Below are 14,231 nucleotides of genomic sequence, written 5' to 3' on the forward strand. Positions count from 1 at the left end.
CAAACAGCCATCAGCCCCTCACCCAGGCTGGCCAGGCACCCCAGCAGGACCCCTACCCTGATCCAAGACACCCATCAGGGCAAACCAGCTGGCCCCCACCCATGCACCAGGCCTCTATCTTATATAATAAAAGGGTAATATGCAAATTGACCCTAATAGCAGAGTGACTGGGAATGACTGGTCACTATGACACACACTGACCACCAGGGGGCAGACGCTCAATGCAGGAGCTGCCCCCTGGTGGTCAGTGTGCTTTCACAGGGGGAGCTCTGCTCAGCCACAAGCCAGGCTGACGGCTACCAGTACAGCAGTGGTGGTGGGAGCCTCTCCCGCCTCCTCAGCAGCGCTATGGATGTCCGACTGCAGCTAGGCCTGCTCCCCACTGGCAAGTGGACATCCCCCGAGGGCTCCCGGGCTGCCAGAGGGATGTCTGACTGCCAGCTTAGGCCCAATCCTCTGGGGAGCAGGCCTAAGCCAGCAGGTGGTCATCCCCCAAGGGGTCCCAGACTGCGAGAGGGCACAGGCCGGGCTGAGGGACCCTCCCGAGTGCACAAATTTTTGTGCACCGGGCCTCTAGTTACTATTAATAAAATCTGCGAAATAATCAAAATATTTAAAAAGGATAGTTTAGATAATTGATGAGATAATCATAGATAGAAGACTTATTTTATCATAAATTTTTGGACAATTATATAATATATCTCTTCATTTTAATATAAAATTAATGTTATAAGTTATTTACCACAAAGGGCTTTGATAATGTTTTGCATTGTGGTGTGTCAATTTGGGCTAAATTAAACAAAACTGATATTTATAAGAATATTAAAATAAAATAGTAATTATTTTGAAATAGCAATTTTAAAATACTTAGTATCTAGTTGAAATAAAAATTGAGTCTGCAATATAAAAGGAAAACAATGTCTGTGTTCTATTGAACAGTGTCTTTACTATGTCAGGGGAATACTCCTCAAAGGACTTCTTAAAAGCAAGATTCATTCTTTCAACACATTTATTGAGTGACCATTATGAACCAATAACTACAGCAATTTCCAGAATAAAATAGGGAACCTAAAAGATGTGTTTCTTGGTCTATAAAGGTGATAGACCTTAATCAAGTAATTACAAATGCATGTCAGATTGACACCATGATAGTGCTATTAAAGAGAGGGATGTGGCCTCATAAATTAGAAAAAGCTTCAATGAGTGAGTGTCACTTCAGATAGTATTTAAATTAGAGAAGCAGGGAGAGGAAGAGAATTGGGGGCAGAGGAAATTAGATGTGCAAAAACCAGCAGGAAATGTTCTATGAAATATAACTAAGATAGCAGTAACTAGATTATATAAGATTAAATAGATCACTTCGGAATTTTTAATTTTGCAGTGGTAAACCATTTTAGTTTTCTAACATTGTTCTTAGGGTAAATATTTTGTTTCAAATATAATGTCAGTGAAGACATGAACTCGAAGTGTTGAAGATTCCTAGGAGAAGTCTGGCTGAGAAACAAAGGAACAAGGGCAGTAGCTGGAAGGTACTGTCAATGTGATGAGAAATATTTTCAATTGACAGAGACATCAGCATGCTTCCAAGCCAATGGGACTTGTGGCTAAAGATACTAAAATAAAAGCGCTTTTACTTTATTCCCCATTTTCATACCAAGAATAAGAATAAAATCATAAAAAATACAAGTAGGGGACATTTTTATCTTTAATGAGACAAGTACATTAGAGTGATATTTTGATATTAATAAATGTGTTTTTCATTGCTAGAATTCTATTTTGCCCCCATCCTGCCTTCTTATTTCAGGAAACTGTTATGTCAGTCCAGGAATATTGACACAAGCAACAGAGATTGAACAGAAGAGCCACAAAGAAAATGTAACAAGTTTAAAAGAACAAATAACCTGGCCAGTGTGACTCAGGGGTTGAGCTTAGAGTTATGAGCCAGGGGGTCACACTTTTGACTCCTGGTCAGGACACATGCCTGGGTTGTGGGAGGAAGCCAATCAATGATTTGCTCTCATCATTGATGTTCCTCTCTCTCACTCACTCTCCCTCCTCTCTGAAATCAATAAAATAATAATAAAATGGCAAACTCAAATTAAAAAAAGAAAAAACAAACAAAAAAACACTCACCCCAAACTTTATTGTTGAAAATATTACATATGTCCCCACTCTCCCCCCTTTGACCTTTCCTAGCCCACCCCTGTCCCCAAACCCAGGTTTTAATCACCCTATCATCTATGCATATATTAGTATGCATACAAGTTCATTGGTTGATCTCTTCCCACCCTCCCCTCCCTTCCCTCTGAAGTTCAACAGTATATTCATGCTTCTATGGCTCTGGGTCTATTTTTGATCACCAGTTTATTTGTTTCATTACATTCTGCTTATGAGTGAGATCATGTGATACTTATCTTTCTCTGACTGGCTTATTTCACTCAGCATAATACCCTCCAGGTCCATCCATGCTGTTGCAAATGTTAAGAATTCTTTCTTTTTTATTGCCAGTAGTATTCCATTGTGTAAATATATCAAAGTTTTTTATCCACTCATCTGCTGATGGGCATTTAGGCTGTTTCCAAGTCTTAACTTTTGTAAATTGTGCTGCTATGAACATAGGGGTGCATATATCCTTTCTGATTCGTGTTTCTGGTTTCTTGGAATATATGCCTAGAAATGGGATGACCAGGTCCAATGGGTGTTCCGTTTTTAATTTTTTGAGGAAACTCCATACTGTTGTCCACAGTGGCTGCACCAGTCTGCATTCTCACTAACAGTGTACTGGGGTTCCCTTTTCTCTACAACTTTGCCAATACTTGTCATTGGTTGATTTGTTGATGGTAGCCATTATGACAGGTATGAGGTGATACCTCATTGTCATTTTGATTTGCATTTCTCAGATGATTAGTGATTTTGATCATTTTTTCATATGACTCTTGGCTCTTTGTATGTCCACTTTGGAGAAGTGTCTATTTAGGTTCGTTGCCCATTTTTTTTTGTTGGATTGTTTGTCTTTCTTTTGTTAAGTTGTATGAGTTACCTACATATTTTAGAGATTAACCCCTTATCAGATGTATGGTGGGCAAATATGTTCTCCCATGTAGTAGACTCTCTTGTTATTTTTATGATGGTTTCTTTTACAGTGCAGAAGAGGCCTAGGAGATGTATTGGTTAACATATTGCTACTAGAGATGTCTGAGATTTTAGTGCCTATGGTTTCTTCTAGGACTTTTATAGTTTCATGTCTTACATTTAAATATTTTATCCATTTTGAGTTTATTCTTGTGTATGGTGTAGTTGGTGGTCAAGGTTCATTTTTTTTGCAAGTACTTGCCCAATTTTCCCAACACCGTATATTGAAGAGACTGTCTTTATTCCATTATATGCTCTTGCCTCCTTTGTCAAATATTAATTGAGCATAGTGGCTTGGATCAATTTCTGTGTTCTCTGTTCTGTTCCATTAATCTAATATATACCTGTTCTTGTGCCAGTACCAGGCTGTTTTGATTACAGTGGCTTTGTAGTATAACTTGATATCTGGTTTTGTGATTCTTCAAACTTTGTTCTACCTTCTCAAGATTGCTACAGTTATTCGTTTTTGTTTTTGTTTTTTTTTGGTTCCATATAAATTTTAGGAGTGTTTGTTCTAGGTTTGTGAAATATGCTGTTGGTATTTTAATACAGATTTCATTGAATCTATAGATTGCTTTGGGTAGTAAGGACATTTTAATGATGTAGATTTTACAAATCCATGAACATGGTATATTCTTCCATTTTTTATATCTTACTTTATCTCTTTTTTTCAATGTCCTGTAGTTTACAGAGTAAGTTCTTTCACCTCCTTGGTCAAATTTATTCTTTAGTATCTTAATTTTTTTTGTTGCTATGGTAAATAGCATTGTTTTTTAATTTCTCTTTCTGAGAATTCACTATTGGTGTATAAAAATACTATGGATTTTTGGGTGTTAATTTTGTATCCGGCTACATTTCTGAATTCATTTATTAAGTCTAGTAGTTTTTTGATGTAGACTTTAGGATTTTCTATATACAGTATCATGTCATCTGGGAATAATGAGAGTTTTACTTCCTCCTTTCCACTTTTGATGCCTTTTATTTCTTCTTCTTGTCTCATTGGTATGGCCAGGACTTCCAGGACTATGTTGAAAAGGAGTGGTGAGAGTGGGCATCCATCTTGTTCTTAGGGGAAATGGTTTCAGTTTTTGCCCATTGAGTAGGTTTGTCATATATTGACTTCATTATGTTGAGGTATGTTCCCTCTATTCCCACTTTGCTGAGAGTTTTTATCAAAAATGGGTGTTGGATTGTGTTGAATGCTTTTTATGCACCAATTGATATGATCATGGGATTTTTTGTCTTGCAATCTGTTTATGTGATGTATCACATTGACTTGCAGATATTGTACCAGTCTTGCATCCCCGGAAAAAAATCCCACTTGGTCATGATGAATGATCCTTTTAATGTATGGCTAAATCTGTTTTGCTAAAATTTTGTTGAGGATTTTATTTATTTATTTATTTAAATATATTTTATTGATTTTTTACAGAGAGGAAGGGAGAAGGATAGAGTTAGAAACATCGATGAGAGAGGAACATCGATCAGCTGCCTCCTGCACACTCCCTATTGGGGATGTGCCCGCAACCAAGGTACATGCCCTTGACCGGAATCGAACCTGGGACCCTTGAGTCCGCAGGCCAATGCTCTATCCACTGAGCCAAACCAGTTAGGGCTTGTTGAGGATTTTAGCATCTATATTCATCAGGGATATTGGCCTGTAGTTCTCTTTCTTTGTAGTGTCTTTATCTGGTTTTAGAATTAGGGTAATGCTGGCCTCCTAGAAAGAGTTTGGAAGTGTTCCTTTCTCTTGAATTTTTTTGGAATAGATGGAGGAGTAGAGGTGTTAGTTCTTCATTAAATATTTGGTATAACTCCCTTGTGAATCCATCTGGACTAGGCTTTTGTTTGTTGGGAGTTTTTTTAAATTACTGCTTCAATTTCATCAGCAGTTATTGGTCTAATCAGGTTTTCTGATTCTTCTTGATTGAGTTTTGGAAGGTTGTATTTTTATAGGAATATGTCCATTTTATCCAGGTTGACCCATTTGTTGGAATAAAATTGTTCATAGTGTTTTATTACAATCCTTTGTATTTCTGTGGGGTCAGTTGTTGCTTCACCTCTTTCATTCCTGATTTTGTTTATTTGGGTAATCCCTTTTTGTGTCCTGGTAACCCTGGCTAGAGGACCATCAATCTTGTTTATCTTTTCAAAGAACCAGCTCTTGGTTTTATTGATCTTTTGTATTGTAGTTGTTGTTTTTTGGTCTCTCAGTCATCTATTTATTATTTCCTTCTTTTTACTTGTTCTGGTCTTTTCTTGTTGTTCTCTTTCTAATTCTTTAAGTTGTAGTTAGATAACTTATTACCAGTCTTCCTTGTAGGTTTTTGTTATTGATGTTGTTGTTTTGCTTTTTTTGAGATAGTCCTCTAGTGCATGAATTTCCCTCTCAGGACAGTTTTCATTGTGTCCCAGAGGTTTTGTATTATTGTGTGTTCATTTTCATTTGTTTTCATGGTGTTTTTTTATTTCTTTGATCTCTTTGGTAACCCACTCATTTAATAGCTTGCTATTGAGCCTCCATGTATTTGATTGTTTTTGAGTGTTTTTATTGTACCTGATTTCTAATTTCATGCCATTATGATCTAAGAAGATGCTTGATATGATTTAAATCTTCGTGAATTTGTAGAGAGTTAGCTCATATCCTAATATGTAGTCTATCTTTAAACATGTCCCATGTGCACTTTAGAAGAATGTATATTCTGTAGCTTTGGGGTGGAATGTTCTGAAAATATCAATTCCATCTATTCTAGAGTGTCATTTAAGATTTCTGTTTCCTTGTTGATTTGTTGTCCAGAACAGTGGTTCTCAACCTTCTGGCCCTTTAAATATAGTTCCTCATGTTGTGACCCAACCATAAAATTATTTTTGTTGCTACTTCATAACTCTAATGTTGCTACTGTTATGAATCGTAATGTAAATATCTGATATGCAGGATGGTCTTAGGCAACCCCTGTGAAAGGGTAGTTTGACCGCCAAAGGGGTCGCGACCCACAGGTTGAGAACCGCTGGTCTAGAAGATGTATCCAGTGATGTCAGTGGGTTATTAAAATCCATATATATATTTTCCCTAAAATGCATACACACTTTAACAGCTAATAACTCAATTGATGTTTCTTTCTTCTTTCTTTTCAGATTTAACCCATTGGAATTAATAATTTGTTGGAAATAATTAATAACCGACCATCACAAGAAGCAGTAGAATTAAATTATTTAGCTGAATTTTAAGGGGGCACACAGATATTAGTTATCTGATAGATTATAAGATATTTTTAAGGGTAAAAATTCTAACTTATTCATTGTTATTCCTAAACAATGTCACATAAAATAATGACTAAATATTATAGTTTAAACATTAGTTATTCTCTTAATTTCAAGTTACATTATTTAATAAAAAAACTTGATTTTTTTCTAGATAGTTCTGTTTACCTGTTTTTTATCTCTTAACCATATGTACTGTCTTGCATTTCTTTGCTGCCTAGCTACTCCCTCTAGACTTTTCCTGCAATCATGTCATCAATTGCTAATAAAATTTATCTTGGACTTCAGTTTTTGCTTCCAGCCTCCTCTACCCTCATTCTGCCCATCCACTAGCAGTCAACTGTTCAGACTTGTCTCCTTTCAACTTCACACTCATCTTTTAAATCTGATAGCTACACTAAGATGCATTTTAAGATAAGGGTTAGAGATATCAGTTTATTTCTATATTCTTCTTCTTAAATTTCATTGTAATATGAAATTTAAAAAGAATAGCATAATAAAGGTAATACAATTTGATCAAGAAACATTTCTAAATACTATAAGCTATTATTCCTGTATTTTAGGTTTTGTACTAATTGCTTAGACATCTGAAATCTAATTTGCTTTCTCACGGCCATTTTTATTTTCAGTTTGCAGGCATGTCTGAGATTCTGGGAATTCAAGACAGGTTATAACTTGAAATGACAGACAACACAGTTTGATTCAACATTTCAAAAATCAGGATTTGTTATTACTGTTGTTTTTTAATTTACATGCCTTGTGAAACTTGTTAATGAGAAAGTTAATTGTTTTATTGCTTTTATCCCTGGGGTCTGTGGTCCATTTTATGTTTTTGAGCAAGCTTCTTTTAAAAAACAAAAGTAAATGACCATTGCAAACATTTATCAGTGGGAGATGTCTTCTTATTTCAATGTGTATTGAGTGCTGTCTTAACTTCAAATATTATAATACAATAGAAACATAAAATGTTAACTAGAAAAGGCAAAGAATTGACAAATATATTTTATCATGATGGGAATCACTGAAGGTTTATAGAAAAGAAACAATTTGCTCCTTTCATTAACCCATCTTTCCCAGAAACATTTTTAAAAAACTTAACCATTCAACATGAGTATAATAATAAAGTCCTCAATAGTCTATTATTACATTATATGCAGGACACTTGACTAAGTGAAGAGAAACATCTTTTTAAATGTTTCCTGGAGAATTAGTTCACCCTACTTAACATTTCACCTTTCATTGGCTCAGATGGAAATAGGAAAATAGAAATGTGTATAATGGGATAATTTCAAACCCTAGGAATACATTCATCAATTATCACTGAGCAGTAGGTTAATACAGTCTATTTTCCAAATTAGCCATTAAGGTGGATTTTAATGAAAATATTGCACATTTAAGTACTAACTAATTATCCAGTGCTGTCACTGCAAGTAGTACAGACACTAGTTGTGAAACATGTGATTACTTATACATTTTAGGTACTTTCCTCCTAAGAGTACCTAATAAGTAGATACTGTGTATATAAGACCCAAATGAGAAGTAAACGTGGTTTAGAAATCACTTTAGTGGTGTCAAGAAACAATATCCTCACTGAACGTCAGAATTTTCTTCACTTTTAGATGAACAATCTAAAGCTAGAGTCAGAAAATATTGATTACATTTACCTGGGAGAAGCAGACAATATACATTTTTTTCTGCAATTTGGAAAGCAATAATATGTCTATGGATGACTCTAAAATGCAGTTATTGATCTGATTAACTAAAATCACTATAATTGATTAGATGAATAGAGTGGTGAACCAAATCAAACAGAACTAAAATGAACAGACCACTCTGTCAAATAGTTATTTTATTTACATAAATGTGTTCCCTAACGGCTACTTTTGGGAAATTGTTTTACATATCCAAGGAGGAAACTCCACAGACAAGCCCACCATTTCATTTAAACAAAATAAGAAAGGCAAGTTTTCTTTCCTCTCACATATGAAAAGGAAATGATCTTCCTTTCAGGCAACAGTGACATATCATTGTACTGAGTTGAAGGTGTCTTTGTGATCCTTCTGCCTCAGCGCACCACGCCCATCTTTGTGGTTAAATGCACATACCGAAGCTCGGTGATTTAGTCACTGATAAATACTAGTTCTAATACTGAGCCTAATAAAATAAAGAGCCTCGCTGGACTGACAGAACATATTCGTAAATGTCAGAAGGAGCTAAAAAAAAAAAAGCCAGAAGATACTTATCTCTGGTTATCATATGTGTAAAAAAGCAAGCATGAATTTTATAAAAACAGTCAAGGAAATAAAACAGAGGCAGTGGGAAAAAGACAAACTAGTGTACTCATTAAAGAATTAAAATCCAGCACACACAAAAAAGCCTTCTTTTTAGAAAGATGTTAATTAAATAGTCTCTCACTTTTAACCTAATTTTGTTTGCCTCTGGAGAGAGGAAGCTATGAAAGGAAAAACCTCAGGCCTGGAATGTAAAGATTTGCCAGCTGAGATGATGCACCAGTGTGCCCAGCAACTGGTGTAACTGGGGATAGATCCGAAGGTCAGCACAAGAGGTGGCACAAACAATAAAATCAAGTGAATGGGTACATCACTCTCACACATGGTGAAGAGATGATTTTCTCCACTCCTGTGATATCTCCTCTATTTCGATTATGAACTTTGGGATGGGGAATACCGCTGAGGAGTGAGAAGAGGAATGTGCACACCACCACATTTGACCTAGGAGATTTTCAGTGTTCTAGAAACTTACATAAGCGTTTTGATATCATTTTCTTTTCTTCATTTTTGTTGTTGTTGCTGCTGTTGTTGTTAATCCTCACTCGAGGATATTTTTTCCATTAATTTTCAAAGAGAGTGGAAGGGCGGGGGAGAGACACAGAAAAAGATAAACATAGATGTGAGAGTCACACATCCATTGGTTGCCTCCTGCAAACTCCCTGACCAGGGCCAGGGATTGAGCCTGCAACTGAGGTGCCTGCCCTTGACCAGAATCAAACCTGGAACCCTTCAGTCCACAGGCCAACACTCTATCCACTGAGCCAAACCAGCTAGGGCTTGATACCATTTTCAATTGAATAAGCAATAAACAATATTATCAGGCAAATGAGTACAATGGAACATTTTGTCTTATTTGGCTTTTTATCACACAAGAGGAAAAATGTCAAAGAAAAAAAGTAGGTCCAAACAGAAATACAAAATAAATCTTAGATTTATCACCCCTTTTCATGTTCCTATCAAAATGGGCCATTGCTTATAATCAGGTTTCAATGTTAACCTAGAAGTATGGAAATAATTGTTATGAGTATATACATATGTGTATATTCTCTATCTAGCTATGTATCTGTCTTTTTATAATAATTATCTGAATAATATTTGGCTATCAGTTCACTTTCCATTTAGCCTTTATTTAAGTAGAATCATTGAATTGCATTATATGTCCTTTGGGTACTTTATATTGAAGTATAATTTCTAAATCTTAAAAAGCATAGATCTGATTACTTCAGTTCCACAAGTTTTGGTAAATATATAAACCCACATAACCACTACCCCAACCAAGTTATATAACATTTCATTATATCAGATATATTTTCTACTTCAACTTTTCAACAAATCTCTTTACTATAACTCTGATTTATTCATGAATTGTGTGTAGAAGCAGTAGGCAGTTTTTTAATTGATAAGTATTGCTAATTATCACATGAACTGACCATCAGCGACTGTTTTTCTTGCATAGTACTTTTTTCCCCAGCGGCACTTAATTGGTAATGAGGAGGCCTAAATTCTAGTTCCTATTTGTATCATCCATTCATTTTGAAAATTAGTACCTATTTCTTTATCAAGATAGACCTCATCCTGTCTGTCCAATTAAAGAGTATTGCTAGACAATCTCTGAATCTATTTCAACTCATAAATTCTATGTTTTCTAGTTCATGGTTGTTTAACAATTGAATATCAATTTAATAAGGAACTACCTCTAAATTACTAGCAGATTCGTTCACCTTAATGAGTCATGTTTAACTCAATTGTTAGCAAAATGTTATGCTTTCTTTTCTTCCTGAGGTTAGCTTTTCAGTATGTATTTCTCTAAAGGGAGTGGAAGATATGGTTTGTATCTGGTAATAACTCCTACACGTATTTCTCACTACTTTATTGCAGTACGTTTAGATTTTGCTAAACCAGACTTTGATCAAAATGAAATGTACTTCCTTTACTTCTGTCTTTCAAAATTATCAACGTTGTTTAAAAAGGATTTCAGTTGTCACCTTTTCTATAAAAGTTTTTATAACCATCAAGTCAGGAGAGAGTAACTTTTTTGAAATTTTACGTTTTGTATCATTCTCTCCTAATTTTAATCATTCATTCATTCATTATTGCATATATCAAGCTTGCGATAAATGAGGCACACAATAATGAACCAAAAAAAAGAGTCTCAACCCCCATGAGCCATTTCATTATGCTAATCATGGAACAATTATACTCCATTATAAACTAGTTAGTACTCTGACAAAAAATTACTGATGCACTGATAACATATGCTTCATAACAAGGGGATCTAGTTTACTTTCAGATGGATGGGGGAGATCTTATGAAAATGTGATGTTGGAACTGAGAATAAGATTTAAGCATCTCAAGGTGTGTGTATATTTATTTATATGTGTGTATGTGTATTTTGTGTGCGTCAGGGGGAGTGAAGGTGGAGGGATATACAACAGCGAATTGATTTCCTGGAATAGTAACCTGTGTTAGAAAGCAACACAACACAGTTTAAAAACCTACAGGATTTTTGCAAAGCATAATTGTTAGAGAAGTCCAGGAGAGGTAGGCAAGTACAAGTCTTTTAGTATATTACAGACCCATTTGAGGGTTTTGATGTTTACCCTAGAGGCTATTCATAGGATTTTAAACAGATCAAATAGGTAGGTTTAGAAGATAGTTCTGGACTGATGTGCACATCAGGAAGGCATTGGCTGATGGATGAGAAATGAAGCTGTATGTGTTGATGAGATGCTTGTGGAGAGTGTTAGCAGTGAGAAGAGATGCAAATTCTGAGACTTTGAAATCTCCCAAAATAACCTTTTGTGAGTTTAAATAATCGTAGATATTTGTAGAGATATCTCATTACCTTCTCTTAAATTTTAAGATCATGATACAGAATTAAAATAACAAAAAGTACTATGCTTTAAATCTAAGCAGTTTTGGGTTCAAATGAAGGCATTATTCATGGGCAACTTGCTTAATTCCTATGATGATCTGTTTTTTCTTCCTTAAAATGAAAATAATAATAATTCTACTATGGGAGTCTTAAGTATCAAATGATTTTTAAATAGAACAAAGAGTATATTGCCATGCACATCATACTTACTAATACTTAGTAGTTTCTTTTGTTTCCAAATTTTCTAAAACACAGTGCATGGGTCTTTAAAGTGAATAAATGAGACCCATCATTAATTAAGAGAAGACAGAATCATGAATAAAAACCAAGCAAATACAAAAGAGTATAAAAATTATAAAATTAGTGTATAGATTCAATAATTTAATTTTAATGTGCTATTTATTAATACAGCCATAGTTTACTGTATTGATCTAGGTTTATATATCAACATTGATACCCCAAGGCCTTGGTCTCTTTCTTTGTTTTTGTTGAGTTAGGAACTGTTAAAGGCCTAAGACTTTACCCTGTTTGCAAACTAATACTAGTAGGTAAGCCTGCTACAGATTCATGGACACATACTGACAGAAGAATATAGAATCCTGGTTAGAGACACAATTTATTACAGCAACAAGCAGCAGCCTGAGCAGTTGCATCTGCTCCTTCTACACACATTCCCACAGGGCAATTCGAGGTCCTACCACAGGAGAGAAAGCTCACATTAGATGATGGGAAGCTCTTATATTTGTCCATACATCTGCCCATTGTCTTCTCCAAAGAAATAGGTTACCCCTTTCCTTTGAACGTAACAAAAAGTTTCCAGGATGAAGAAGGTACATTACTTTCTAGGATATCCTGGGATCTCTGTCTTTAGGGAGACACTAGCTTCCAAAGCATGGTTATTATTCAACCATGCCTTTGCTCTAAATGCCCACACCAGGCAAAACTGGGAGAAATCCACACAGAATTGTCATCCAAAAGTTCTTTGGTCAGAGTGGCCCCAGATACCAACCCCCCTCTTTTTGTGGTTGGAAATTTGTGGCTGCCACCAGAAAGTTCAAAATGAGCATTCACGATCTTTTGGATATTCTTAATATTGATCTATCTCTGAATGCTAACTTACATATAGACACATTTATTCCTAAATCAATTATTCGTATTTTGCCAACTGTTTTAATTTTATATATGTGTAACTTGCTCTCCTTTTTCAACTACTACTTATTATATATCATGATAATTAGAGTTATAATGGTAGTTAATTCATTTGTATATGTATTACTGTAGATTCAATTGTTAATTAGATGTAATAGCTAAAGCCAAAATAATATGCTTTATTGCTTTTACCCTATAAATGGATACTGGATGACTAAATATAAAAAACTGTTTGAGTGACAAAATAAATTATTATGAAATGTCTCTGCAAAATTATAAGATAAATTAAAAAATAAAATTGACAATAGCAACATAGTTAACTCAGGAGATAGTAAATATTTCCAGAGGTATAGAGGCTGAAGTAATGTAATAGGCCCAGCAAACTCATTTTCTCTTTCTGTGTCAACTGGAAAAAATCAAATATAATTTTTCAGGCCAAATATTACTTATTCTTGGACTTTTTGACAAATTCTGGGTGGTCTATAATATTTTGGATAAGGGAATACATGATTAGCCTCAGATATAAAATGTTTTACTTGGTCATTCACCTTTTCTCTTTCCAACCAATGTAGCAGCGTTTGAAGGGCTGTAGATAAAAGAGGTATGAAATAATGTAAGCCTCATTTCTCATATACACTCCTAAAAGGGAACTTGCCAAAGGAGACATGCAGTCTTCATCAGACTGTGACATGACCAAGACATAACATTTTATTTTGTTGAACTATAGACGTTGGGGTTGTCTGGGTTGTTTGCTTTACTCAATTTGCTAATACTAGGATAAGTAGGAATTCTGTAATATACATAGAGAAGAATGATCAAATGTAAGACACTGTGAAAGCAGTATTTGCAGGGTATAGGACATTTTATCTGATGGAACACATGGAAGTGAAAAAGAAAGAGAACTCAGACAGCTTCCACTTCTGACATATCAGCAGAATAACAGATTCCGACAGGTATGGGGAATTTGTGAAGGAAGCTTATTTTAAAAATATGTCATTTTCTGTCACATAATAAAAAGTTTTAGAGATAACCAGAAATCCCAATCTTTGTTGGTGACAACAAATGTTCTATGTGCCTTGATTAATTAGTACAAGAATGACCAATTGATTTAATTGTGGCATTTATAGTTTTTTTAAAAGATATCCTATGTATTTAGGGGGTGGAGAATAAAAACTATTTTCTATAATGTAAAAATATAGTAATACATGCATAGAATACACATTTCTATTTCTAAACTGTAAAGCACACCACAGAGAAGACAGATTGAAAGGGAATTTAGGGTAATGCTTTCCTTTGTTAAAGAGACTATGTTCTCAGACTGAGCAAGTCCAGGCTCAGAGTAATCAATAATTTGAGGGTAAAGTTTTCTGTCATCTATGAATTTGCTTAAGTACACTTTATGAGCCAAGCATTTATTTTTCCATCCTGTCTATCTTAGCTTCAAATCAAATTTGTTCAATGTGTGAAATTGGGAAAATTATTTGAAGTTTCTGAGCTTCAATTTACCCATTTCTAACAGGAGT

This window comes from Myotis brandtii, unplaced genomic scaffold (assembly GCF_000412655.1).
Source record: "Myotis brandtii unplaced genomic scaffold, ASM41265v1 scaffold546, whole genome shotgun sequence".
Taxonomy (NCBI): domain Eukaryota; kingdom Metazoa; phylum Chordata; class Mammalia; order Chiroptera; family Vespertilionidae; genus Myotis; species Myotis brandtii.